The sequence below is a fragment of the Falco cherrug genome, chromosome 18, assembly GCF_023634085.1.
Source record: "Falco cherrug isolate bFalChe1 chromosome 18, bFalChe1.pri, whole genome shotgun sequence".
Classification (NCBI taxonomy): domain Eukaryota; kingdom Metazoa; phylum Chordata; class Aves; order Falconiformes; family Falconidae; genus Falco; species Falco cherrug.
Window position 1 is genome coordinate 5,674,325 of NC_073714.1, and position 27,251 is coordinate 5,701,575.

A 27,251-nucleotide genomic window follows, 5' to 3' on the forward strand; every position below is an offset into this window, starting at 1 on the left:
GTATGTCCATCGTGGATTTTTAGTTTACCCTATGGAAAAGTGTATGTACTGTACACAAACCACGGGAGTATTGCCTCCACTTAAAGGGCATAGAGCAAAAACGTTTGGGTTTGTCCACTGCCATCCCAAAGGTCAGAAAACTCGGGAGTGAGCGTAATATTTGACTGTGCTGGGCAAGGAGTTGCCCTTCGGGATCTGATGCGGGAAACTAATATGGCTAATGAAGGACTTAGAGGGCTAATAAGCCCTAAATCAGGCTCCCCAGCCTTTTAATTACGCTGCGTAATTATTGGAGATTTGCCATCATCTTTTTAATCTGATTGATTAGTAGGCAGCTTAGCCAATCTACATAGCGACCTATTTACACTTCGCTGGTGATTGACTATCAGTTGAATAATTAGGGCGGCGTGGGCTAAGCAGAGTAAAACATCGGTCGCTTGTTTGTATGAAGCACTTTTATCACGTGTGTCAAACCTCAGCAGAGGTGAAGGTGGGTTTCTTGCTTTTAGGAGGTCGGGAGGTGGTCTCTGTCAACCCAGGCTCTTCAAAGAGAGTCCGAGACACCCAAAGTACCCACAGAAGGGGCGAGATGCTGGAGAAAGAGGCAGCCGGCGTCCCAGACAAGGGAAATAGAGCTGAGGGAAGCCCAAAAGCCTGGGCAGGGTGGGGGGAGGGGAGAAGGATGGGGCTGCCTGGCTGTGGGGCTGCTGCCACGCCGGTGAAGGTACCGGTGGTGCAAAGGGTGGAACTGCTGCTCCTCCGGCTTCTCTGTCTTCTCCTCACCTCGCTCCGTGCCTGCTGCTGAGCCGCTGGAGCCCCTGCCTGCCAGCCTGGTGCAGAACTGGGGTTTAACCGGCCTTTAGGCCAGTCCTCATCCCCCTAAGGCGAGGAGCTGGACTTGGTGATCCTTGTGAATCCCTTCCAGCCTGAGATACTCCGTGATGTTGGGGGTGCGGGAGCTTGTCCGTGCTGCTGGGGGGGGGGGGGGGGAGCCTCTGCCGAGCATCCTGCTGCTCCACGGAGGTGGCGGAGGGTCCCGGTGGATCCCTCTGCTGCTCTTAGCCCACGGCACGTGCGTGGCTCAGAAACAACCTGGAAATTACCCTGGAAATAAATTACCCTTTACTCTTTCCAACGACCAGGTTTTCCTACTTCTTTTTTTTTACACAAACGGACACGCAGTTTGGAAGAATCCAGAGCAGGTATTGAATGAACCCGCTTTTCTCTGATCCTGAGCGCTGCGAGGAGGGACCGCTTTTGTTGTTATACGAAAATCCAAATGTGTTATTAGATGCAAAGCCCGTTACAGACCTGTATCTTCTAGCAGCAGAGCTCACTACAACTGATGCCTGATCCTTGGCTGATACCCGCTTTGATACTTGTGAATTCATTTGAGCTGGGCTGCTCCGAGCAGATCTGGCCCATCTTTTTTAATGGCACTGCCTGATTTCTTATTTCTGTATATATTGGATTCAGCTTTGGCATCACCTGTGTTTAAACCTGTTACGTGAGCTCTTTAGGGATCGTGAGAGAGCAGCACGTTGTGATCAAAGAGATTAGGATTTTGATACCTTCTCCACCTGTATCCCTCTTTGAACAAAGTGTGCCGAGGTGATTACATCTTGGAAAATATTTTTGTGCTGAATAATTCAGTCGAAGCGGGACGTATTCTGGGTGCAGTTTGCTGAGCTCTCTGCACCGCTTGGATCCTGGTGGGGCTGGAATAACGCTTTGGGGCTTTGCAGGGGGGTGGAATTCAGCCTCACTACTGCTAGGAGCAGCTTCGTTGCATGAGCGCGTTGCACTTTTCTGCAGGGGGTTAGTTACTCCCATCGTCCTCAGTCGCTGGAGGAGCTGGAAGCCTCGGCACAAGCTCTGTCGTTCCCAGCCTGGGAAAGCACTCGGCGTTATTTTTGACTACCCATCACACAACCTATTCTGGAGCAAAAACTTCAGCAGCGCGCCTATGTTTTAAAACATTGCCGCTGTGCATATGCACAGACGCCGTTTGAAAATTCCCCTCCCCGAGACATTTTTGGCAGCGAAAAGCCGACGGCAGAAACGTTTGTAGGCAGCAAAACACAAGATGTGAGCAGGCAGGCAGGGCTGCAATGTTACCCGTGGCAGTGAGAAAGGAGGAAAAGTTATTTTGGTGTTATCTCCTCAGCTCTGCCCGTCTCCAGGCTCTCCCTCTTGCTCTCCGAGCCTTTCTGTTGTGTTTTCCCCCGCGGCTGAGTATCGGTGGTGGTCCCAGTCCCAGGACCAGCCTTCCCAACTGGCCGTTCCCTCTAAACGCAGCGCTCTGTATACGTAGATTTACTAGCAGCAGTAAGACCGAGGGTTTGATGTAGATCACGGTCATTTTAACTACTCTTTCAGGATGCTTTGGGGTTTTTTTTTGCTCGGAGCTGGTCTTCTGCCATTTATTAGGGTGCGGATCCTCTGATAATTGTGTGCTGAGCCCCTGGATAAGGGATGGAGCAAGGCAGCGGTGCCCGGACCCGCAGAGCTAACGATCAAGCAAGGCATCGTTTTCTTTTTCAAGCGTGGTTTGGGGTTGTGGTTCTGGTCCCCGGCTCAGTCCCTGGGTTTCACAGCACTTTGGATAACAGGTAAGACTCGAGGCTCTCTATTCAGACAGAACCCAAATTCTAAATAAATAAAATAGGTCCCCGTAATGAAAATGCCTGTCAAATGTCAGCCAAAATTATTAGGGGTTTTTAATGTCTCTATTATAAACCTTGGATATAAGAGGTTGTAGCAGAACTGCTGACAGGCTCTTAACTGCAGTGGCACAAGAACAACAGTATAATATAGTGTGACAGAGAAATAGATTTTTCCATGTACAGGATGTGTATGTTGGTAGAATAGGTTGGACCAAAATTACCACACAAAATTGATTAGATCATCATGTAATGAGAATCATAATTTTAGCGGTGGCTTTTTGACATGATCTTGACAACATAATTAACCTGGGAGATGTTGAGGCAATGAAAATAGAAAAGAAACCTATGTAATTATTGGCAATAAAATGTAAAAAATGTTGCAGAATAATAAAAAGCTTAATCTTTTGCCTTTCTAGCATATTATCGTAATTGCACCTTTTAGACCGTTGCCCCGAATCCCATTGCTGTCCTAAATTTGAAACCTTTTTTTGAAGAATCATATTCTGTATATTGCTCTGCATGTTCAGAATTGCAGGCGGGCTAATCAGTGGATTTTTACCACGCCTAGTTAAATTACACAGCTGTTTGGAGAATTAAGTAATGTGTATTATTAAGGAAAAGGTGAAATTAGGTAAGCAATGCTCAGTGAAGAGGAAATTATATTACTCATAACTGATGCTCTTAATGGAAATGTGTCCGTAAAGTTGCAGTACGACTCAAATTACCGCTTTTGGCAGCTGAAATATGTAGCTTTTAATTACCCTGATTTAAGTGAGATAAGGGATTCACGTATGTTACGTTTTTATTATTGTTGTTTATCTCTGCTCAACATTGTAATTTTATTGAGTATCTTCATAAACCTGCCTTCTGGCTGAATAAATACGTATTAATTCTCTCTCAACATACTATACACAGGGTGTTTGATCTACGGAGGGGTGAGTGAGTGATTCTCCCAAATGCCTGTTTTCTCCATCCTTCCCTCCGTGCGTGTGTTTTCTCCTCTGGGACAGCTTTGGGCACGGGAGGGACTCCACGGGGACGGATTCTGCTTCTCTGCCCGTCCTGTGCTCTCTAGTCACGGACACCGGTACGGAGGAGGGAATTTACCATCTCCTCCGCCGGGTTTACCCAACTCTGAGGGCAAAGACCGCAGCATCTTTGAGGTTGTTAGAGCATGTCACACAATAAGACCCAACTTCTTGTTACTGGTGGGCTTGTTGAGTAAAAATCAGTGGGTGAAGCGGCATCATGTGATGCTGTTAGCAGATGATGTGCTCTGTCCAGGAAACACCAGCAGATACAGGTCAGTCGGGCAGGATTGTTGCATGGTCCAGGCAAACGTCAGAGTTTGGATTCAGAGAGATTTGGCATCAGGTTCCCAGAGACTTCCCTGAGGCGCCGGACTCTTGCAGCATTTTCCGCTCTCAGGTGTGGAGTAAACGGGGCAACGTCTGCTAAAGCCGGTGCTGAGCACTACCACAGATGAGCCCCATCTCCTCTGTCTGTGGAAAAGAGAATTTCAGTCCTGCAGATCCCTCCCTTGGCTGGGGCCAGAGCCGCCGGGCTCCCCCTTAAACCCACAGCCCCGTCCTACTGAGGAACCCAGCGGTGGTTCCCCGGAGTAAGGATGGTGACCCTTCCTCCTCGGCTTGCCAGGTCAAAGTAGAGCCTTCAACAGCCACGAGGAGCTTGGATGACGTGAGGCTGGATCAGCGAGGTCGTTGCAAGGTGGATCTCCTGAGCTGGTCCCTCCTAGATCCTTCTGATGTACATGCCAGGTTAAAGAGGGTCTTCCTCCCTTTCAAGTGGCACCCCAGCTACCCCGTGTTCTCAGTGGCCTTTGGGGAAGGGGGGAGGAAAGCCTGACGCAGTTCGGGTTGGCGTTTGACAGGGTGTGAAATGTTTAACCTGTAAGAACAGCCAGGTGTCCGCAGACCTCACCAGCCACAGAGTTGTAACCCAAACTTCATCAGCCTGGAAAGTGCTGCTAGCACAATACATGCCACCTCCTCAGCCTATAAATAATTGCGGATGACTGGGCCAGCTACTTTTTAATCATGAGCACGGGGTGAGGTTAACCCCTGCATGGAGGAGCCAGCGTAAGGGCGACTTGCACAACAGGGTTTGCGGGTCACTCGCGCCCCGGTCCATGGCGCAGCGTCAGGATGCTCCGAATTGCCCTTTTCACGCCTCTCGCTGCCCCCTGGCTGGCCACCCCAGCTCCCCGCTGCGGGGATCCACCAAGGCTCACCAAGTGCCCAGGAGGACCAGGAACATCCGTTCGGCTGATGCTGAGTGGAAAAGTCACCGCTGCCCAGTAGGAGTGTGCAGGCAGGAGGGGTGGTTCTGCCCCAGGACCAGGGGGTACGGTCTCAGGACCGGGGGTACGGCCCCAGGACCGGGGTATGGCCCCAGGACCCGAGGGCACGGCCCCAGGACCAGGGTACAGCCTCAGGACCAGGGGTGCTGCCCCAGCACCGGGGGGGTACGGCCCCAGGACTGGGGGGTACGGTCTCAGGACCAGGGGTGCGGCCCCAGGACCAGGGTACGGCCTCAGGACCGGGGGTATGGCCCCAGTAGCACTTCTGCTAACGAGCTGCTCCGTGCAATTGGTGTGGGTTGTGGCAATCAGGGAGGAGGATGCGGGGGCAAAGTGATTAAACCTGTGATTAACACTAATGACTGACTAAAACAGTGTGCATATCTACTTTATGCATATATTTTCTTTAACCATCTCATCGCTTCCCACACTCCGCTGCCGCGAAAAGGTGGTTGTTCAGCTTGAGAACCATTGGTGGAAAAGGCTGATGGGCGCCCAGAGGTTTTTGGAGCATCTCACACAGTAAGACCCAACTTCTCGCTCCTGTTGGGCTGGTGGAATAAAAATCAGTGGGTGAAGAGGCATCGTGTGATGCCGTTAGCAGATGATGTGCTTTGTGTAGGAAATATCAGGAATTGTTGGCTTTTAAGGGAGTGAAAGTGGGAGAAGAAGTTGAAGCTGCTGGGAAACAGGCTGGTCTGTGCATCCTTCCATTTTCCCGTGAAGGATCCGGCCTTTCTCCTTTTCTTCCAGCATTCATGGTATGAATCCAGAAGGAAAAGCGCGTCTTTTCCTTTCAATTTTAAGGAAAGCTGTTCCATTTCATGTCTAGTCTCCTTCTAGCACAGCGGGGAGAAGTAAGCCAGGGTGGGGGGTGGAGGACAAGCAGGATCAATCCCGCAGCCTCAGCAAGGGGACGGGATGAAGGATGCAATTCCTTAGGCTGCTTCTGCAATTGTGCGGGTCCGGGCTCTCGTGCTGGGATGTGGCCTCTGCACCTTTTGCAGCAGCAGCGGGAGTAAGAGGCGCCTGGGGAGCTGGAAACGGAACTTGAAGTTTGAGTTTTAGCAGGAATGATAAGATGAGGGGGTGGAGGGGAGGCATCGCAGAGCCACTCGTTACATACTGACACGGTACCTGATCTTACCATCAAAAATGTGGTTACGGAGAGAAGGATTTAATATACATCTGCGAGAGATATACACATATATGCATTTACACGTGTATGAATACGTGCATAACTTTTGGGTGGGTGAGCTGCGTATATTATTATTAGGGGGAGTGATCTATAAATATGTTTTGTAGTCTATCCGCACACATTTTGCAATCCATAAATTAGATTTTCAGTGATGTGCAATAAGCTGAATATTCGAGATAAATACAACTTTCAAGCAATGATTTCTAAATCAAAACGAAGCGTTTAAAATTTGCTGGCAGCTTTTATAAATCAGTGACCCAAGATGTAAAACCCCAGGCACTGGGATGTGTGTATTTTTAATTTCACCTTGTAAATCACGGTGGTAGGATGCGAGAGAAGGGGAGAAAGACTGTGTTTCTTCAATGTTTATTTGTAGAGGTGCCCTGTGCAGAGCAACACAAGGAGAAAGGCTGCATCGGTCCTTCAGCTGAGCTACAGTTTAAGTAGGAAAAGCTTTGCAGCGTGGCTGTGATGCCTAAACCTTCTGGGTTTACTTTTTCTGTTCCGTTCCCAGCTTGCAAATACGTTTTGATAGTGGTTCAACAAACCAGCGTTTTCATATTTGAGAAGGGAAATGTTCCCAAGATCCCAGGTTTGGCTCACCCGTGGAGAGGAGCGCAGCCTTGGCTCCCCGTTCCCCCAGTTAGGGCGGTGGAGACGCAGCTTTCCCTGGGATCTGGGGATTCGTGGGGCAGGAGGGATGGTTTGGTGAAAAAGCAATCGTTTGTACGCTGGTTTGGGATTAGCACAACGGTTTAGGTGTACACCTCGAGCGCCCGTGGGCCACAGGAGGTCTCAAAACCAAAAAAATGGTCCGGCGCGTGGAGTTTCTCTCTCATCCAGAAGATAAACGGCCCGGCTGGCATCACACGTTAATTTTTCCATGGCAAAATTCGTTGATTCCACCAGCATTAAGTGGAAGTGGGATTAGGTACAACTCAACACCCTCCAGCTTCTGCAGGCAGTATTGCAAATTAGCGTTTAGCGGTTTAAACAGCTGAGATGCACAACTGAAAGACAAATCAGTGTCGCTATTATTTAATTGAGCAAATAGATGCCGTGGCCAGCTTTGGGAAAACTGGGAGGAAATTCTTCTGGTGTAACCGATATTTAGTCACAGAATATGGAACTCAGGCTTCAGCTGAATGGTAGCAAGGCTCTGTTACGAAATAGTTACTATGTATTTCTGAAAGGCAGTGTAACTAGATGTACACTGAGATTGGCAGCTGCCCGCCTTGCATATGTTAGGGAAAATTCCAAAGGTTTGGAGGTTCATTTCAGATATTCAAGTTTGTCCTTGGCTTATTTGAAGTGTGAGAATTTTTTGCGGTGTGTAAAACTGAGCTGTAAATTTACCCGAAGACAGATTTTATCAGAAGATGCTGCAGTTTCCACCTCTTCCCTCGTTCGGCACTAATTGGCAGGAAGAAATGACCAAAGATGAAAAGAAGAAACTTTTCACAAAAGTCTGGTTTGGTTTTGGTTTGGCTGATGAGCCTGGGAATGGATTCGTTTAACTTGGCCTCAGTATGAGCAACTCCACAGCATGTCACGCTGGGGGGGCTAATAAATCCTTTTTATCCTAAATTCTGTTAATTTAGCACGAGGCAGAGTCCAGCTGACTTTGGGCAGGGCTTTTTGTCTTGAAATATGTTGGGCTCAGTTATCCATGGCTGAGAAAAGCAGAGGTGGGACGGTACCAGCCCGTTACACCACTTTGTACCGTGCATTTATTTTCACGTGCCCGGCTCCACGGAGGAGTAGCGGTTCAGGTTGCCTCCTGGAAAGATGCAGATTTCCAGAACGTTCGTGGAATTAGGAAAGCGAAGGCTCTTTGAAGCACAGGGGGGGCTTAACCAGAGCTTCGGAGTGGCCGCTGCTGAGGTGGGATGCGGGCAAAGCATCCCCGAATGCGGCGGTGGCGGGGAAAGCGTGCGTCCCGCTCTGCCTGCGGCTCCTTGTAGTGCTGTGCCGCCGCTCGGACAGGGCTGGGGGGACCCTCAGACCCGATCCAGCCCTTTCAAGAGCCCCCTAAAGCGCTGAACTTCCAGTGAGCGTGGCTGCTGCGAGGGAGGGCAGTCATATCACCGCTCAGCGTTATCTCTCCTGATTTTGAGCAAATCCACCCTGCGATGCGGGATATCCAGATGGTGCCTTTGACACCTCCTCTTCACCAGCTCGGGTGTATCTTAGCACGTCCTCCCCGGCTTTGACAGGACTCAAACCCTGTTTTCTCTGTGTTGAGGTCTTCCCAGTGCAGATAGATGGGTGAGATATGCTTTGAAAGGCCAAAAGATGGCAATTAGTGCTATTTAAAATTCATGACCTAGGTGATTAAGCGGAGCAAAGCAGGCAACAGGAGAGGGCGAAAAATACCTGCTTCGTAAATAATCAGGTTGCTTAATTATGGGTTTAACCATAAATATATATATTATTTATATACATAACCAAATATATTATTTTATTATATATATATATACACACATAACAAAAAATAAATGGGTTTAACCATCTCTGATTAAATATTTATGTTTATATATGTGTATATGTGTGTGTGTGTATATATATATATATATTAAAAAAAAAAAAATCAAGAGGCAGATAAAGGTCAAGGTGGAAAACGAGGGGAATTACAGTGTTTGTAGCAGCTGGTAGTCCGCATGCATTAGGGGGCTACTGAAGGATACTGGAAAACTGAGAAATGACATTTCTTGCTGGTTCGAGGTGCTGGCATGACTGTGACGAGCAACATTGTTCGGGTTACGGAATCCTCACAGTCGCGTTCCCTGGTGGCTGTGCCCTTGGCCATGCTCTTGGAGCAGCGATGCCCTGCGAGAGCGAGCGCTGAGCAGACCCTGGGGTGGAGGCAGTATTGAGGAGCTGGCGATGATGGATCACAGCTTCCATCTCCTACACTAGTGGGAATCCAGCGTCTAGAAAGATCGCGTGCTTGCTTTCAGGTCCCGAGAGGGTATCCACGGGAGAAACGGAGATTCAGTTTTCTGTTTCCAAAGCTTTCCTCAAATTCTTTCTTTTACCCAAGACAATTTTGTCATCTGAAACGTTCCTGCTGAGAGCCTCCTAGCCTCCTTTGTTTCAGGGTGAATTCAAACGAGACTAAATTACAGAGGGAAGAACTGGAAACCTCAGTCAGGGCCAGCTCCTGGAGAGGAGCTTCGTCACTAAATGTCGCTCGCTCTGTCCCAGCTTGGGTAGCAAGGGGAGCTGCTCGCTGGCCCCGAGGAGCATGGCACGGTGCATTTTATAACACGTGCTGGGATGTGTATAAAAAGTTTGTGCAGCGAACTAGCCTTTGTGAGGCCAGAGGAGCATCCTGCAGCCAGATACACGAGCAGTGTGCATTGAATTGACACAAAGGCAGAGCTGGAGATTTCAAATTCTCCCTGTGCATTCCTGGGAGTGCTTACTGCTGTCATCTTGAAGAAAACAACACCCAAGCAATTCCAGGAGGCAGGAATCCTGTGTTCACCACCTCCCTGTAGCTCTGCAGGTGTTGCACAGCAAGCAGGCTGCTCCACGGTGCCTGCGGATGCTCCGATAAATCTGGAAGGTTCTGCCTGGTCGTTTCCCACGGGCTGTTCCTCGCCCCTGCGTGCAGCCCTCGGTCCCTGCCGAGCTCCCGCAGGAGCAGGTGGGGCCACTTGTTGGGAAAATCTCGTGCCAGCCTTGTCACCCTCAGCTGCAAAGCATCCGACAGCGTTACCGGCTCTGAATCCTCACGAAGCTGGAAGCAGGTGTGCTAAACCAGGAGGGAGCAGGGGTAGAGAAATGGTGCCTTTGTCCTGGTTTTTTGAGGCTTTAAGGTAAACTTAAATCATGTGTTCAGACCCTCCTCTGAAGACTTAGAGGCTGTCATTTCTTTAAAAAGAAAAAGGCGGGGGGGGGGGGGGGAATCTTCTGCAGTGCTTTCTTAGGCACCAAAGCACGGCTGTATGGAATCGGCGAGGCAGCTGCTGGATTTTAGGAGGTCTCAGGAGGCAATCAAGAATAGCATGGTGGCCTTTGCCCCCAGCTAGTTCACTACATCTTCAGAATGCCTGCCACCGGGGCTGAAATTGTGCCGCAACTTAGAAAGTCTCTCTCAGGGGTCCGTTCCTGATGCATTCGCTTGTCCTTTGTCCTTGGCTAAAAGTGCACCATTGACGTTTCCTCTCTCCGACAAAGAAATAGCATATTAGGAAGAAAGAGTTGCAAAAGCAGTTAATCAAGATGAGGGTCAGCTGCAAGGGCCGGGTAGGAGGGAGAGCCCCGTTGTAAGCGCTGGCCTAGGCCACAGCTCCGCGAGCACTGCGGAGGGGCAGCCAGCGAACGTGCAGCCGGAGTGGGCGCTTGGTGCAGCTGGAGCAGGCACTTGGTGCAACCGCAATGCATGCTTAGTGCAGCGGGAGTGGGCGCTTGGTGCAGTGGGGGTCGGTGCTTGGTGCATGCATGCTTGGTGCAGTGGGAGTGGGCGCTTGGCGCGGCTGGAATGCGTGCTTGGCGCGGCTGGAATGCGTGCTTGGTGCAGCGGGAGTGGGCGCTTGGTGCATGCATGCTTGGTGCAGTGGGAGTGGGTGCTTGGCGCGGCTGGAATGCGTGCTTGGTGCAGCGGGAGTGGGCGCTTGGTGCAGCCGGAATGGGTGCTTGGTGCAGTGGGAGCTGGCATTCGGCACAGCCGGAGTATGCGCTTGGTGCAGCCGGAATGGGTGCTTGGTGCAGCTCTAATGCATGTTTGGTGCAGTGGGAGCGGGTGCTTGGTGCAGACTGAATGGGTGCTTGGTGCAGCGGGAGCGGGTGCTTGGTGCATGCATGCTTGGTGCAGCTGGAACACGTGTTTGGCGCAGCGGGAGTGGGTGCTTGGCGCAGCTGGAACACGTGTTTGGCGCAGCGGGAGTGGGCGCTTGGTGCAGTGGGGGTCGGTGCTTGGTGCATGCATGCTTGGTGCAGTGGGAGTGGGCGCTTGGCGCAGCTGGAGTGGGCACTTGGCACAGCTGGAATGCGTGCTTGGTGCAGCGGGAATGGGCACTTGGCGCAGCTGGAGTGGGTGCTTGGCACAGCTGGAATGGGTGCTTGGTGCAGCGGGAGTGGGCGCTTGGTGCAGCCAGAATGGGTGCTTGGTGCAGTGGGAGTGTGCGCTTGGCGCAGCTGGAGTGGGCACTTGGCACAGCTGGAACGGGTGCTTGGTGCAGTGGGGGTCGGTGCTTGGTGCAGCGGGAGTGGGCGCTTGGTGCAGCGGGAGTGGGCGCTTGGTGCAGCGGGAGTGGGCGCTTGGTGCAGCTGGAATGGGTGCTTGGTGCAGTGGGAGTGTGCGCTTGGTGCAGTGGGAGCTGGCATTCGCCACAGCCAGAGTATGCGCTTGGTGCAGCCGGAATGGGTGCTTGGTGCAGCTCTAATGCATGTTTGGTGCAGCGGGAGCGGGTGCTTGGTGCAGACTGAATGGGTGCTTGGTGCAGCTGTAATGCATGTTTGGTGCAGCGGGAGCGGGTGCTTGGTGCAGACTGAATGGGTGCTTGGTGCAGCGGGAGCGGGTGCTTGGTGCAGACTGAATGGGTGCTTGGTGCAGCGGGAGCGGGTGCTTGGCGCAGACTGAATGGGTGCTTGGTGCAGCGGGAGCGGGTGCTTGGTGCAGACTGAATGGGTGCTTGGTGCAGCGGGAGCGGGTGCTTGGTGCATGCATGCTTGGTGCAGCTGGAACACGTGTTTGGCGCAGCGGGAGCGGGCGCCCGGTGCAGCAGGAGCAGCCAGAGGCCAGGGTGCTGGGCGGCTCCCAGAGCGAGGTGCAGGAGCAGGGCTGGGAGCCCCTCTGAGGACACCCCCGCATGCTCCGCGGTGGCGGTGACACCGGCATGGGCTGGTGCCAGCTGCCCCTCCCCACCAGGACCCTCGCTGCGGGCTGCAGGAGGAGCCCCAGGCATGGGGCTGGGGGCGAGCAGAGCTGCCCGCGCTGGGGCTGGCAGGGGCCGGGACCCCCACCCCGCGGAGGGGCTGCTCTGTCGCGTCGGGGAGCCGCAGGAGACCAGCAGGCTGCGTGTGTGGGAGATGGTGGGCAGAGCTCCCAGACCCCGCGCCACCAGGCTGGCCCGCAGCCCCCGCGGTGCTGGAGGTGCCATGGGCAGAATTGGTGCTCAGCCAGTGGGGAAACGGAGACTCCCCTTGGGATGACGTGAAGCTCGTGACTTCTGGCGCTGAAACCTTCGGGTGTGACCGTGCAGGTGGCCAAATTCTGGCGGAGGTGGCCCGGAAAGGTCTTGCAGGTCTCCATGAGAGGTTCTGCCGAGTCTCCATCCTTGGAGATGCTGAGATCCCAACGGAACAGGCTCGTGAGCAGCCTGCTTTGAGCAGGACTAGGCTGTCCCACCTCAGCCACGGACATCGGCCACCGCGGTGCTGCGGGGCTCGGTGCCCTCGGGTGGTTATTGGCGCTCAGAACCCCTTTGTGCGTTATATTTAGCGCATTTCGATTATCTGAGCCGGGTTGACCTGCTCTGCTAAAAGAGTCCAGGCATTGAGGGGAGAGGAAATGCTTTTTATCAGCTTAATTTCGGTAATAAATTTCCCGTGATTTTTTTTTTTTTTTTTTGCTTGCTGCTTTTAGGGTGGGGGCTCGGTTGGAAATAGTGGTTGGCTTTGAATTGCAAGTAACGCTAGTCTTTTGTGGATTTTGTTTTTCATACAGATTGCAAAGAAGGAAGGAAGAAAGAAATGCATCTGGGCTTATATCCAATTGGATTACTGTCAACCACATCCAGCTGAGAAGGGACAAGACAGATGCATTGATGGTCACCGAAATGAGATGGAACAAAAGACGACAACCTGAGCGGGGAAGAAAAGGTACTCTTTTTAAGAGGGCTCCGTTTTGATGGCACATTATTCTGCTCTTTCAGAGCTTCCTGCACACCCCTGTATGCCAAGTAATCCCCCCTCCTTTTTTTTTTTTTTTTCATTTCTTTTTTTTTTTTTTTTCCCCCCTCCTTTTTGCCTCAAGGACCTTCCTTTTTTAAATTTTTTTTTTAATTAAAATTGAACCGCACTCCTTTCTTCTCAGCTGTCCTTCATCCACTAGCAACGTGGCACATTTTTAGACCTTTCTAACCTGCCAAAGCCTGCTGCTCGACCCCTTTTCATGATCTGGAAGATGCAAAGCCCTGGAACCCAGGGGATTTTTGGTTCCATTGAAGAAAAGGCCTCTTGGTTGTCTTTTGGTTGCTTCCATTTGTCTGTTACGTCACGTTTTCTGTATGCACTTTGCTTTTGGGTATTTTTTCTGCCATTGTACAATCTGAGCTCACATCCTAGAGGGAAACTGTAGCTTTTCCGCTCCACGAGTCACCAACCCCACGCAATTTTGGCTGTTGCTGACTTAGCTGCCTGTGCTGGTGGAGCTGGTTCAATGTGGTGTTGAGGGGCCTCGTGGAGCCCGAGCCCCCCCGTACGGCGGTCGGTTCAGTCATTTCCATCCAGGCAATCACAACTATTTTGGTACCTAATTTCTATCATGGTGGCAGGAACTAGTTGACTAAACACCTTGAGGATCTGCCAGGTGCCCTTCCTTGTTTTCCTGTCCAGATCTTCCGAAAGAGCCTGCTTTCTGGGATGAGATACACTCCCGATTCCTCTCTCTATCCATTCCTATTTCTGTCCGTCCGTCAACCAACAACCCGTCACGGTGCAACAAAAGCACATCTCCAAAGCACACAAACTGCAATGCATTGGTCTGGGCATCCCGTTAGCTCTGGTGGGATGTCCCTTGGGTTTGAGTGGGTGACGCAAACACCAAAGCACTCCAGTCCACAGGGGTCCGCGCGGAAATTTGTCTCCTGTGGTTTTAACCAAGTTGGATGGTTTATTAGTTTTTGCCTTGATTTACCTAATTTTCTGTAATGGAGAAACCGATGTCTGCCTGATTAAAATTCAGTATTTTATTTATGGAAGTTTCCCTACTGAAAGGTGCTGTACAGAAGTGTAAACTATTATTATTATTTCCCTAAAGCGTGTTGTCCATAACTCACAGCAAATACAGTTTATGAAACATGTTAGCTATGCAGTTTTCATTTTTCAATCTTATTTATTAATGCCTTTTCAGAGCACTTTAGATAAGTATTTGGAAACCTAGTTACAGGAAAGTCGTATTTTGCACATTTCACTTTAACTGGGAAGAACATTGTTTTCTGATTTTAATCATAAAAATGAAATGCTCCTAATAGAGCGGAGAAACCCAATTTCCTCAAGAAGCATTTGCAGGCTGATCTGGCTCAGATATTCCTGCAATCACAGGAGAGTAATATCTTGGGCATGAGAAAATGTTCTGCGGTCTACCTGAAACAAATATAGCTGTACTGGACAATTATGGGTTTAGCATCATTGGCTTTTGACTAGATGGCGAAGATACTCTTTCCTGTCCATTGTCAATTATTAACCTTCACAGCCACGGTGCTTTTTAATTGGGGGTGTAAGGTGTGCGTCAGATGGAGCACAGCGAAAGGAGGCAGCTGGAAAAACACCCCGCCGAGAGCGCCGCAGCACGTACGAGGTTTCATGGTGATCCGCTGCCTTGGTGCAGTGTTTGCACCTTGCTCCTTCTCCTCCTCCTCCTCCTCCTGGTTATTCCCCCCATGAGCAGCCTGGTGGCTCAGAGGGGACGAACCGTGTACGTGTTTGTGAGAGTTGAAACTCGGTGATGAACGTGGGACCAAGTCCCACCGTTGCAGTCCATCGCCAGGACCGCTCCTCCATAGCAAATAAACCCCGCTGGGTGCGGAGGGGTTACCTCTCTGGGTTCAGCTCCATCCGAGCGTGAGGAAGAACTTCTGTGGGGGTGGCTCCGCGTGGGGTGGGGCTGCCCAGGGAGGCGGTGGGGTCTCCTTCTACCGGAGACATCCCAACCCGCCTGGACTGCTGGAGGAGAGCCTGCGTCGGCGGGGGCTGGGCGGTCCCCAGAGGGACCCCGGAGGAAATTTTACACTTATTATAAATAGAGTTGACTGGAAACAATTTCTTAAGTCTTTATCCACTCGACATGCCCAGTTCTTTCTTGACTGACTAGAAACCCGTGATAAAACTCACTATCCAAGATACTTTCTCTTGAATTTGAGTACTATTTCCGTGAATGAGCTTACTGGCCCTTACCTCTACAACATTTTGACTCAGGCTAACATCTGATGCCTTTAAAAGCATCTTTACAGTATCTCCCTCACTAGCAGTTAATGAAAGAAAATTCAAAAATTTGAGACAAAAAAGTAAACATAAAAAAAGTTTTGACCCCATCCTACACATAATGCTTTAAATATGCTTTCTTGCTCTTCTGTGTGCATCATTCATTATTGACGAACAGAAGCACTACAACTTTGAAAAGAAAATTTAAGTAAGTCTCTAAACGTAGTAAGCTAGAAAAACCTGGCATTCGCAATCCAGCAGAAGTGCCGAGGCCAGAATTTCTTGGAGCGATCGGCTGGGGGAGGCAAGAGGCGCTGGAATGAAGAAATACCGACTGCTGGGGTTTCCTCCGGGATTGAATCCTGTGGTTCTCCATCGCGCTTGGGATTCCTGCCCTCGCGTTACTCAGCTGGGATCATCCTGCGCTCGTCAGCGCAGCGATGCTGATTTACACCAGCCGTCGTCTGGACCCTTTGTGTAGAAAAACACCCCGTGACAGAGGGGGACGCTCTGTGACCGGGGGTCGGGCACAAGAGCATCAGCATCTCGTGCGTTTGGTGGCTTTAGGCTGAGGTGCCGTGATGCCATTCATTGTGTTTCTTTGATTTTTTTTTTTATTTATTTCGTGTCTCTAAAATAGGAGGGTTTATGGTTAAGGTATTTTAGGTTTAAGGGGTTTTTAGGTTTAAGGTATTTTAGGTTTAAGGGGTTTTTAGGATTTTTAGGGATTTTACGTTTAAGGGGGTTTAGGTTTAAGGGGGTTAAAGGGTTTTTAACATTTTTAGGGTAAAGGGGTTTAGGGGTAAAGGGGTTTAGGGGTAAAGGGGTTTAGGGTTAAAGGGGTTTTAGGGTTAAGGGGGTTTAGGGTTAAAGGGGTTTTAGGTTAAAGGGGTTTAGGGTTAAAGGGGTTTTAGGGTTAAGGGGGTTTAGGGTTAAAGGGGTTTTAGGTTAAAGGGGTTTAGGGTTAAAGGGGTTTTAGGTTAAAGGGGTTTAGGGTTAAAGGGGTTTTAGGGTTAAAGGGGTTTTAGGGTTAAAGGGGTTTTAGGGTTAAAGGGGTTCTAGGGTTAAAGGGGTTCTAGGGTTAAAGGTTTTTAGCGGTTTTAGGGTTAAAGGGGTTCTAGGGTTAAAGGTTTTTAGCAGTTTTAGGGTTAAAGGGTTTTGGATTTAAGGGATTTTAGGGGGGGGGGGTTAGGGTTTTAAGTGTTAAGAGTTTTGTAGTTTTTTAGGGTATTTAGGGTTTTTAGTGTTAAGGGGGTTTAGGGTTATGAGTTTTCACGGTTAAGGGGTTTCAGGGTTTTGACGCTTAATATAAAGTCACGATAATAATCTCTGACCACAATGTTTATACCCGTAATAAACTCGCTGCTGCGTTAACTCAGAGTTAACCTTGTTTTACTGGGTATTGCCAGGTCAACCAGACACAGGTATGAGGTATGGAGAAGGCACGTGAGCCCCTCGCTGGCTTCAGCAGCGGGTTGTTCAGCTTACGCTTTGTAGGCAACTGAGATTTTTTATTTTTTTTTCCTTTCTCTGCCCCCCCCCCCCCCCCCCCCTTCTTCCCCAATCTGGACTAACCATCAGTTGATTTTTCAATATACATGCAAACAAGTCGCAGCCAGCAGCGGTTTCGTGGTCAGTGCTGCCGGAGGTGGTTCGGGGTGGCACGTCCTGAGAGCAGGGGGATCAAACACGGAATTGCGTCGGCATCTTGGAGCTGGAAGTGCCGAGGGATTGGGATGCTTACGGGAGGGCTGGAAGGTGCGTGATGGGAGCAGCAGCGAGCAGGAAGGACTTCAGGCAATGCTTTCAAAAAAATGTGTAACTTTAGGAGCCTTTGACTTTCAATTAAGAGTTCTGGAAGGTTTTCCAACCTGGGATTTTCTTCTGGCAAGGAGAACAAGTTTGCAGGCAGTGAGGTACTCTTGAATTCATCTCAGCTTGACTGCATTTTTCTGTTTCGGTCGTTTTGAGGGGGATGCTGTATCTGGATAACTACCTAATTGCTTGGGAAAACTTCCCACTGATGTGGGAATTGCCTAGAGTTCTTTTTTTTTTGTTTTCTTTTCTCATCTTGGGAGATTCCGGTTCCTCCGTGTGCATTCCAAGCGCTTCTGTATTGAGGTTCGCTCTCGATAAATTTGCCCTGGGTTTGGATGCTTCAGTGTTCCTTTATAACTTCCCATGCTTAATATCATAAAGTCCATAAAGATCGTGTCTCTTCCCAAATGTTCAGCTTCGAAAGTGGCAGCATTTTTTAAATTGCCGGTATTGGCGAGTTTTTTATTCCTTTGCAGAAGTCTGACCGCAGGGTACTGGGCAGGGTCCATCTGGCTCCGACTTGGGACTTTTTTTTTCCCCCCCCCCCCAATATTTTTAGATTCTTTTGGATTCATCACTGGCATTTTCATACTTGGGTCATAAGGTCTTTGAGATGGGAATTGGCTCTTGCCCCTGGTTGGTTTGTAGGCTGCCTACCATGAAGACTTGTTATTGATCAGTCTTAACGCCTTCTTCCAACAAAATTGTTATTACCAATTATGATGATTAGTTCTATACGTGCCTGGGTAACTTTCACCCAAAAAATGGATTATTTCAATCTATCGTTAAGAACCCCGGGGATAAAATAAAACAGTGATTTGTCACTGCAGGGTTTTAGTATTTCCACGTATATTAGCGTACATCTTTTGCAGTAGTCACAGAAATTGTATTTGGCCTCTCCCCCACGCAACTGTGAGTGCTAATGAAGCAAGCATATGTTCAATTATGGGATGGTGTCTTGTTGGAAAACTACACTGAGAAGATGAAATTTGGCTAAAAATAGCACACAGCGTAGTTATTGGTGCGCGTTGAGCGCAGTAAATATTTCTCCTCTGGTTTTAAGGGAGCAGAGGCCCAAAGGACAGGCAGGTGCACGGCGTCGGTGCGTGCCGGAGCATGAATTTGGTGCTTGTTATGGGTCCATCACGTGTTGTCCCCTCCTGCCCTCGTAAGCCTGGCTTTACCTGGAACACAGCCATTTCATTTGACTTGAGTTACTGAATTCCGTGTTGGTGCTCCTGTCTCATACTGGGGTTTTTTTCCCTCAAACCTTCCCCATCACACTTTGGTCGCAGTTTGTGTCGGCACCACGTGCGAGTTCCAGCTGTATGCTTCCCTGTCGGTTTTCAGTTCTCTGCCTGAAATGACACAAGTAGCAACAATTAATCTTTAAAATGCTTGCAGGGTATTTGTCTTATTGGGTATGATTAAAAGAAAGCTGTATAATTGACTTGGTGGAATAAAAGCTTGACTCTGCTTATACCCTCGCTCTTCATCGACGGCTCCGGTCGCGTGCGGAGCTCACAGCAAGCCGTCTGAAAATCCGAATACTTGGGGTGCAACTTCAGCGCTAGATAAAATCAGGAGATTGATTTAAAGCAGCTAATAGTTCCTTACTCCGAGGGCGGTGATGTTGTGGCACTTGCTGTCGCGGGAGGTTGCAGAGGCAAGCGGCATTGACGTTCCAACAGGGATTGCATACATCCGTAGACAGCGGGTGCATGGACGGGTGCTGGAAGGGCTGGTTGGTGTGACAGTTCTGGGTGCTGAGGGCGCACGAGGGGCACAGACCAAAGCAGCAGCTTGATTGGGATGTTCTGCCTAAATAGCATCTCTCATCGCGGCTCAGAGGCAGAACTGGACCGCTTGCACTGGACCAGGAGTCGGAGCCCATACGGTGGGTTCTCAGCTTTTACGTCTAGGGTATAGCTCAGTGTAAAGGTTTTGGTGCATCAAATGCATTTAAAAAAAAACCCAAAAACAAAAAAAAAACCAAAAAAAAACTGTGCATAGCAAAACATTGTGGAAAAAACCGTCGTAGAGGCAAATAATCAGTTGAATAAAATTGTATTGTTTTCTGTGGGAGGGGGCAATTTGATTCTAAAGGGAAAATAATGAACCCATATCTCCCCCAACCAACCATTTAAGGTATATGTTATCATCGCTATTATGCTCAGTAAAGTCATCAAAATGACGATTTTCAGATTGTAAAAAAAATGTCATTGTAATGTACAGCACCAGACAGGTGTGAGGCAGGACACACACCACGCAGGGATGACGGCTTCCCGAAAAATAAGAAGGGAAGGGCAGGGCTGGGAAGCTGAAGAAAGGCACTGTTGGGGTGGCAGTCCGGGGAGAAGGGAGCAGGACATATCCTGTAATATTCCAGCCTAGGAATTAGTGGAAACGCCGGGTTCTACTCTCTGATCACCTCGGAAAGCCCCAAACGCCCAGGCTGTGGGGCAGGGAGCGCTCTGCGTGGTGGCCAGGGCATCCTGCTCGGGAGGGACGACCACTGGTTCCGGCACGTTCTTCACATTATTTTTGTTTTTTCCTGCTTTCTGCTGCTTGACAGCTTACACAAAAGGCTGAGTCATGCTTCCTTGTGCAGCTTTTTGTTCCCTGACAGGATATAAAACCCACCGAATACATCACCGTAAGCCATTAGGGTGAAGCAGTATGGAGATCCTTACGTATCCAGCACCGCTGAGTAACGCAAATTTTCCAGCTGAGCATCACTTGGTGCTACCACACGTGAGATGGAGGATGCTAATTTGACATAATCGTGACTTTTTTTAAGCTCTCTCAGATATTATTTAATATGCAAGTTGGATCGGTTTTGTCTTTGCCGGTGTTCCAAGCATAATAAAATGGGATAGGTTCTAGGTTTTTTACAGAGGGAGTTATTTACTGTACCATGGTGACATGCATTAAATGTTAACAGACAATATCTTGCAAGATTTACTGTAGGACTCTCGGTGCTTCTCCATTTTGAGCTATTGAGTAAAAATGAGAATTATTGCTAGGTATGATGAACAGCAACAGTATCTTGTGATAAGTTTGGCCATAACTCAACATTTACAGCAGGTCACCACTGCAATGATAATGCAAAGGAAATTAATCTCTGGCCCTGGTTAAATGAATGCAAGCATGAAAAGGCTAGCACGGAGCTGCCTAGCACGCAGACGGGATCAGCCATTAATAAACGTATTTAGAAAGAGATTCTGTAGTCAATAAATGCTGTACACATCATCTTCGGCTCAGGTGTGAGCAGAAGGTGCAGAATGTAACTCCTGCCTAAGACCCCAGGGGTCTAATCGGGGTGGGGGGGGGGTGGGGGGGAAATCACACAATCCATGGAGAGGATGGAGAAGGCTCCTAAGTCACGTGAAGTCTTCGCTTTATATGAAGCAAAGCCACGGAAATCTGTAGTAAATCCCCGTAGCAAGAAATTGTCAGCTTAAGCAATGAAGTCAACGTGGTGGAGGAATTAAGAGCTGGGGAGTTACTTGTAGGCATCTAGACAGGGATGGTGATAGACAGTCTCCTGCTCCAGAGGAATGTCCTCCCGGGTGTAAAGGAGTTGCAGAGGGTCCGGGGTGCTCCTTGCTGGCTGTGTTAGGCTTTCAAGTTCGAGTGGTATGAGCAGGCTGTTGGTACGTCTGAGTTTATCAATGAATAAGCCAGGAGCAGGTTCTGGGTCCGGTTCTCGTGGATAACGCTTCACACCACCCTCATCCGATGTGTTGCCTTCAGACAGACTCAAGGAGGTTCACTCACCGAAACGAGCACGGCCAAGGCTTACCTGGTGCTTCCCAGAGGAGTTTGCCACCCTGGTTTGGAAAACTTTGCTGCAACACCCTGGCCCTGTTTCGGGTTTTGCCGCACAGCCCACAGGGATGCAGGTGATCACACTCCAGGTTCCACCGCCAGGGTTCCTCTTCTGTCTATCCATGCCCATGGGTAAGATCCAAAATTAACGTTCATCTTCCCCATATTATCTTTCCATCCTTTTTTCCTCAGTCTTCTGTGTTTGCAATGTTTCTGAATGTGCAGAAAAATCAGCCAGGGCATCATTTCGTCTTTTTCTTTTTTTCTGAAATAGAAATCAACATGCTCCTCCATAGTTTCCAGGCAGGCGTTCCACCACGTGAAATTTGTTTTGAAAGAAATAGTTCTGGGGATCATGTATAATAAGGTTCGCAAACACGCCTGTCTCCTGCAAACCAGCAAGCCGGGCTGCTGTGATTGGCATATAATCAGTTATCAACGACGCGGGTTTTATCAGCAAAGCGTGCGTGAGATGGTTCCTTAGGTGGAAATGTACTTGTTCGGCTGAGACGGATTTTATGGACCGTGAAAAATGTAAGTTAGACTTTTCAGGAGAGGGTGAAGGAGAGAAAGGGCAAGCAACCATCAGTAATTCTTTTCGTAGTCTTTTTTTGTATAGCACTAAATACCAACTGTGAAATATCAAAACAAGAACTTGGCCATAGAATGATCTGTTGCTCGTAGAGAAGAATTTTTATTTTTTTTTCCATCTGGCTTTCATTGGACCTCAGAATGTGTTTAATTTCAGGATTTGCCACCGAGTGAATTCAGGACCGGGTGTCAATCTTTGTCTCTTTTGGCCTCATTGCTTCATCTACACAACGCAGATGACGGCTGGTTTGGGGTGTTGGGGGTGTACAATCAAACGGCATGGTGCGTGGAGCAAAGCCTGCCTCTTATTTCATAGATGATTCAGCTTGGAAAGCTGGTGGTGGTGGGGGGGGAGTCCTGATCCTGCTTGGAATGGGTGAACTTTGGGGGGGAGAAGTCTTTTGAAGTGTCATTCTGAAGCACAGCTTTTTTTGAAGGCAGAGGGTATGGTTAATACGTTAGAGAATCATCGTCGTACTTCCCCCCCCCCGTAAATACAATAAATGGAAATAGTTAAATAAGACCAAAAAAAAATAATCTGAGTTATCTAAGGAATTATCAGATTTTTCCTATTCCCAGTATTCTCTGAAACCTATCCTATTTGAAGTCTTTAATAAATTTAGCAAGGAAGAGCTGTGCCTGAAATCATGTTCTTTTTTTTTTTTTTTTCTTTTTTCCTTTGCATCAAGAAGCACAAATATAACTGTGGCTGCTTATAGGCGATCAAATATAGTAATAATTAGTGTTTAAGTGCTGATTTACATTTATAGACAGTCATTATGTAGGCCTGTTCCTGAAAGTGGGGAAAGAAGTGTCGGAGGGAGTACAGCTGGTGAAAATCTGAGCAGCCTGGCTGATTTCACTGGAGTTGCGCAGGTTTACACCGAAGTGTGTCCCAGGTGCAGAAAGAGCAGCTGGTCGTGAGTAGCCATCGGAGGGGTGAGGGCTGGATCCTGGCGAGCGCCGCGTGGCTGCCGCTGGAGATGCTCACAAGGGACAGTGATGCCAAGAGCTGGAGCCAGGCTTCGGACCTCCCTGGAGTTAAGATCGGACACGTTTTCTGATTCAGGCGAGAAGAAATGGAACATCTTGATTCGTAGCATCTTCCCTCTGAAGTTGGTGGTCCTTACTGATGGCTTCGGTGGTCCTTACTGATGGTTTTGTGGTCCTTATTGATGGTTTTGTGGTCCTTATTGATGGTTTTGTGGTCCTTACTGATGGCTTCGGTGGTCCCGATTGATGGCTTCGGTGGTCCCGATTGATGGCTTCGGTGGTCCCGATTGATGGCTTTGGTGGTCCAGCCAGCCAAGCTGTGCCCCCAGTGCAGCTCTGCGGCTGGTTCTTCCCTACCGCAGCCCTTGGGAGCAGCCACATGTTGGGTGGTCAGTTCCTGGTCATAGCAGCAGGGTGAGCTCGCTCATCTGAGGTTTCTTTTTCTCAAGCAACTGGTGGTTTCGCTCCACCCGTTCTGCCAGGACCCCTTGCCAGCACCACGGGGGCTGGCAGAGACCCCTAAAGCAGCGAGGCTCTGAGCTCTACCCTTGGCTCCCCCACACAGCCTTCACCGGCGCCTCTCCATCCCCCTTTGAGTCCCCTCAAGTGAGGAGAATCCTTTTTCCCACTATTTAGCTGTCTTATTTATTTAGCTTTTTGGAACAGGGACCGCCTCGGCCCTTTACCCCAGCTGAGCCCCCCGGCTGTGGGAGCGTACGGATGAACCGGAGGAGCAGCCGCCGTTCCAGGCACTTGAGCTGAAGCTATAAAAGCCCTGAAATCCATCTCCGTGTCCTGTGGAAAACGGCAGCACCGCGGGTGACCGAGACCATTGCAACAGGGGGTCTCTCAGCACTCGAACAAGTGCCAGGAGGCGAGAGCGGTGCCAGCGCGTCTGACCGAGGGCATCGTGCACCCGGACAAGTGGGGTCGGCACCCTGGTGGGGCTGGTGCTCCGGCGTTACACCGGCACAGCTTTCCTCGGAAAGTTGGAGCCGAGGTCAGCCGGGTGAGACTGCGCTTTGAACAAATTGCCAGCCAGCAAAGACCCGGAGATGGAAAGCCAGCTCTCAGGCACGTTGGTAAAGACAGACACTCATGTTCTTTTTAATGGGCTTCTCTAGACTACCCATCTCGTAAAGATCACCTGCAAAACATCTTCTTTAGCTTATTACTTTATTTTCTGCCAGGGGTACTCGTTTTTCCTGGCGCCAGGTCTTTTCCTGAGAGTTATTATCTGAATTACGGAGTATTGCAGCTATAAACCTGCCGGTCGGGATGCTCTCGCAGTAGAGGGGACCCTATCCTGCGGCGGCGCGGGAGGGCTCGCCCGGCTGCCGGGACCAACGCAGCAATTAGCTGAGAAGGGGGATGGCTGAGCACATAGGGAAGGAAAATAGGGGCCAGGATTTGGGTTTGTGGCTGCCGGCAGGGGAAGCTTTCCTCCCCCGGAGGAGATGCACGGCTCAGCGAGCTCCTCCGGAGGACTCGGTGGAGTCCAAGCTCATCAGAGTCCTCAAGCAGGACAGAAGATGGGCTTAGTTCTCAAAAAGGTACCCCTGGGTGCTCCCAAAGGGAGCCGTTACGAAAAGTTTCTTAGTTTGTTTCCTTTTCATTTGTTTTCTGCATTCATGTTACAAAGCAAAGGCATTTGGGGGCTCCCCTAAATTCGAGGCGCTGTTTCAAGCTTCCCTGCAGATTCCTTCTGTGCCGCTGGGTCATTTAGTTCTTTCCTTGCACGCCTTAAAAGAGAGATGAGAAGATTCCCCGTTCCCAGGAGGATTTGGGTCCTGTGGGTCACGCTAAGGACGAGGAGCATCTCAAATTCTTACTTGTTTATTGGGAGCAACCAAGGACGGAGCTGGCGGATGCAGGTTTGTCACTGGCAGCTGCAGCGGCAGCATCTCCTTCCATCCCCCCTCAATCCGAGGGGCTGTGCCTGATGAGTGCACGAGGAAACGAGAGGCAGTCTTGCACCTAAAACCTGAGGAACTGTTAAATACTTGAAACAAAACGGGTGGCCTGGAGTAACATATATGTAAAGGCTGCCGCGGAAGCGCTTTGCAACATCGTATGAATAGTTTAAGAGCTCTTCAGAGCACAGGCAGCGTGACAGGGCTTTCTGGAGCTCTTTTCTTCGGAGGCATTTGTCGTGAACCGCGGAATAATGCATGATGCACTTGAAGAACAAAGGGACTTATCTACCGAGTTGCAAAGGAGAGGTTTTTACAATTACGGCTGCTGGTAGGGCAGCCTGGTGGCAGCGTCTGCGTGCGTGCCTGATGGACCGCTCTCCCGCCGGCTTCTCCTGGGAGAACCTGTTGAGAACAGGAGAGTTGTAGGTACACCGATGGCAAGGCTCCAACAATGAGTTAGGTGCCCCCTTTCCCACTGGGTGCACGCTCTCCCAGTCTGCAAAACTGCTTGCTTTTACTCTTTTCGTCCTTGAATGAAAATTTCAGCAGCCTTGGGCGAGGGGGTGTAGCAGGGTATGAATATTACAGAGGGGTCCTTTCAGCTCTTGCGCGTGTTGTGATGCTCTGATGAAACAAGACTCGAGGATTAGTCCGGGAGATGTTTTAAACATGTAGATTCGTGGGGTTTGGATGGGGTTTGTGCCACCTGGGCTAACGCACGCTCAGGCAGCCTTACGGCAGAAGCAGAGGCCTAAATGGTGACTAACCACATCTTTGTAACATTTTAATAGGAAACGGAGAAACTTGCATTTAATTTTTTTCAAAGCCAGCATCCCGTGTTTGTGCCCGGGTGCAGATAGGTACCCGTGGGTCTGCCAAACCTGGAAACCCATTTATCCCCCGCTCGGTGGTTCCCGGCAGGATGCCTGGCACGCTCCAGCGTTTCGGCGCTGTTGGTCGGTACCTGCAGCAGGGAGGGCGATGGCTGTGCGCCCTCGCACCCCGCACCCGGTCATCGTCCTTCAAAGCCTTTTTGAAGTTGGGGCGGCTGGTGCCAACCGGCGCGGTGCTGAGCCAGAGCTGACCCTGCGGGCTGCGCCTGCGAGGCGCTTGCACCCTTTTCTGTACCTTGGGAAGAGGAAGTGGCATAAGTACCTAAATACTGAAAGTACCTAAATCTACGGAAAAACAGCTGAGGATCTTGGGAAAGGTGTGCTTTGGAGATACTTATTTTTTTGTTATTATTATTTTGTTACTCAAGGAGAATAGTGAACTGATGTTTCTTGCAGATTCTTTTTTTAAACCCTGTTTGGTTCCGTGTACAAAGACCAGCCCATGTGGCAACCAAAGATGCTCTGTATGTCTTCCAGACCAGCAATTAACCCAGCTGTTATCGTCCAGGCTTTCCCCATTTAGCACCAATGCAAACCATGCATTTCTCTAAATCCCTCTCCGTTCCCTTTTCCTCTCTGTTCTGTTTGTATCTTGACTTTGCTGCAGATTTTTCTTCTTCATGCTCCTAGCTTTGCAGAGTCCTCTGGAGGTCAGCTCTGCGCCCAAGAGCGCGGGGGAAAAGTGACCTCAGTAAAAGCTGTTCAGCCAGGAGCAAAAAGTGGTGGCTTTGGGGAACCACCATCTCTCCTGTAGCGTTTTCCTTAGAGGGGGGGTAATTTTCTTGCCACCATTATCTTTGTGCCATCTGACGTGTCATTTTAGCTTAAATAAGGGGGGGGGGGGGGGGGGAAATGCTAAAATGATCCAGAAACTCTAGTTCAGAACCTGGGGAGAGGCAAAAGGAGAGGAGATACCTCCAGAGGAATCCGTAGTGGAAGGGGTCGGAGGTTCTCAGAGCCAGGAGAAGGTTGTTGGAAGCACGTGGCGGAGCTGGAAGCGATGCCCAGGATCTCCGGCTCCCCGTCAGCATCCCACTCCCGCCTGGCCATCTCAGCCCCGTTGGGTATTCGCTCGGTCCACCCCGTAGCAGCCCAGCGGTGGGAATCACCGTCTCATTTTTCAAACAACCTTGCCTGCATCTGCGTACAACTTAACGATGTGAAACAGCCCCGCCAAGGCCCTCGATAGCCGCGGGAAGGCTATTTATTAACATCACGCTATGTGTGCAGTCCATGTATAGCATACACACTGTATGTAATTAAAAGTCTGGGAGCTGTGGCACTCCATGATTAATGCCTTAGGTAGGCACTTCGGCTCCTAATACTAATAGGAAGTGACTTACTCTAAACCGTGAGTGGTGCTGGGGTACCTCAGGAGTAATAAAGGTTGCTCTAGGCATGTCGCATGATTCCTTGACTCATTAATTATAGTTGCTCAAAGTGGAAAGTTTATAATTAAACATATAGTTTACTCTTCTACTTTTGGATGGAGTAAATGAAGGTAATTAGATTTCTTTTCGATTAAGCATATGGAGCCGCTTGCAAAGCACGCAGGTGCGCGGAGTGAGGAGGTTACTCCGCGAGGGATTTTTTCTGGAAATCCAGTGTGGAATGATGTCATGTTTATAATCAAACTCATTTGGTTTAATTACCTTGATGGGCAGGTTTTGACTCTTAAAAAGGAGAGGTATGGAGTTTGGCAGGAGCTCCTGTTGGCATGAAGCCAGCCCCGTTCCCTTCACTGATCGACTGAGTTGCAGGTAAGAGGTTTTGAACTGAAAATATCAGAACGTGCAGCTTAAAAAAAAAAAAAAAAAAAAAAAAAAAGTTGGCTGTTCCGATGCAGGCATGTGTAGTTAAAAGGAGAAAGGT

General features: G+C 49.6%; 1 long non-coding RNA gene across 1 annotated transcript in view; it reads left to right on the forward strand.

Moving 5' to 3' along the window:
• LOC114015998 (uncharacterized) overlaps positions 1 to 27,251 on the forward strand; it is a 227,758-nt gene that overhangs the window by 135,584 nt on the left and 64,923 nt on the right. The window contains exon 4 of the long non-coding RNA XR_008729814.1: positions 12,861 to 13,015. This is a non-coding gene — a long non-coding RNA (uncharacterized LOC114015998). The remainder of the gene's footprint in view (positions 1 to 12,860; positions 13,016 to 27,251) is intronic.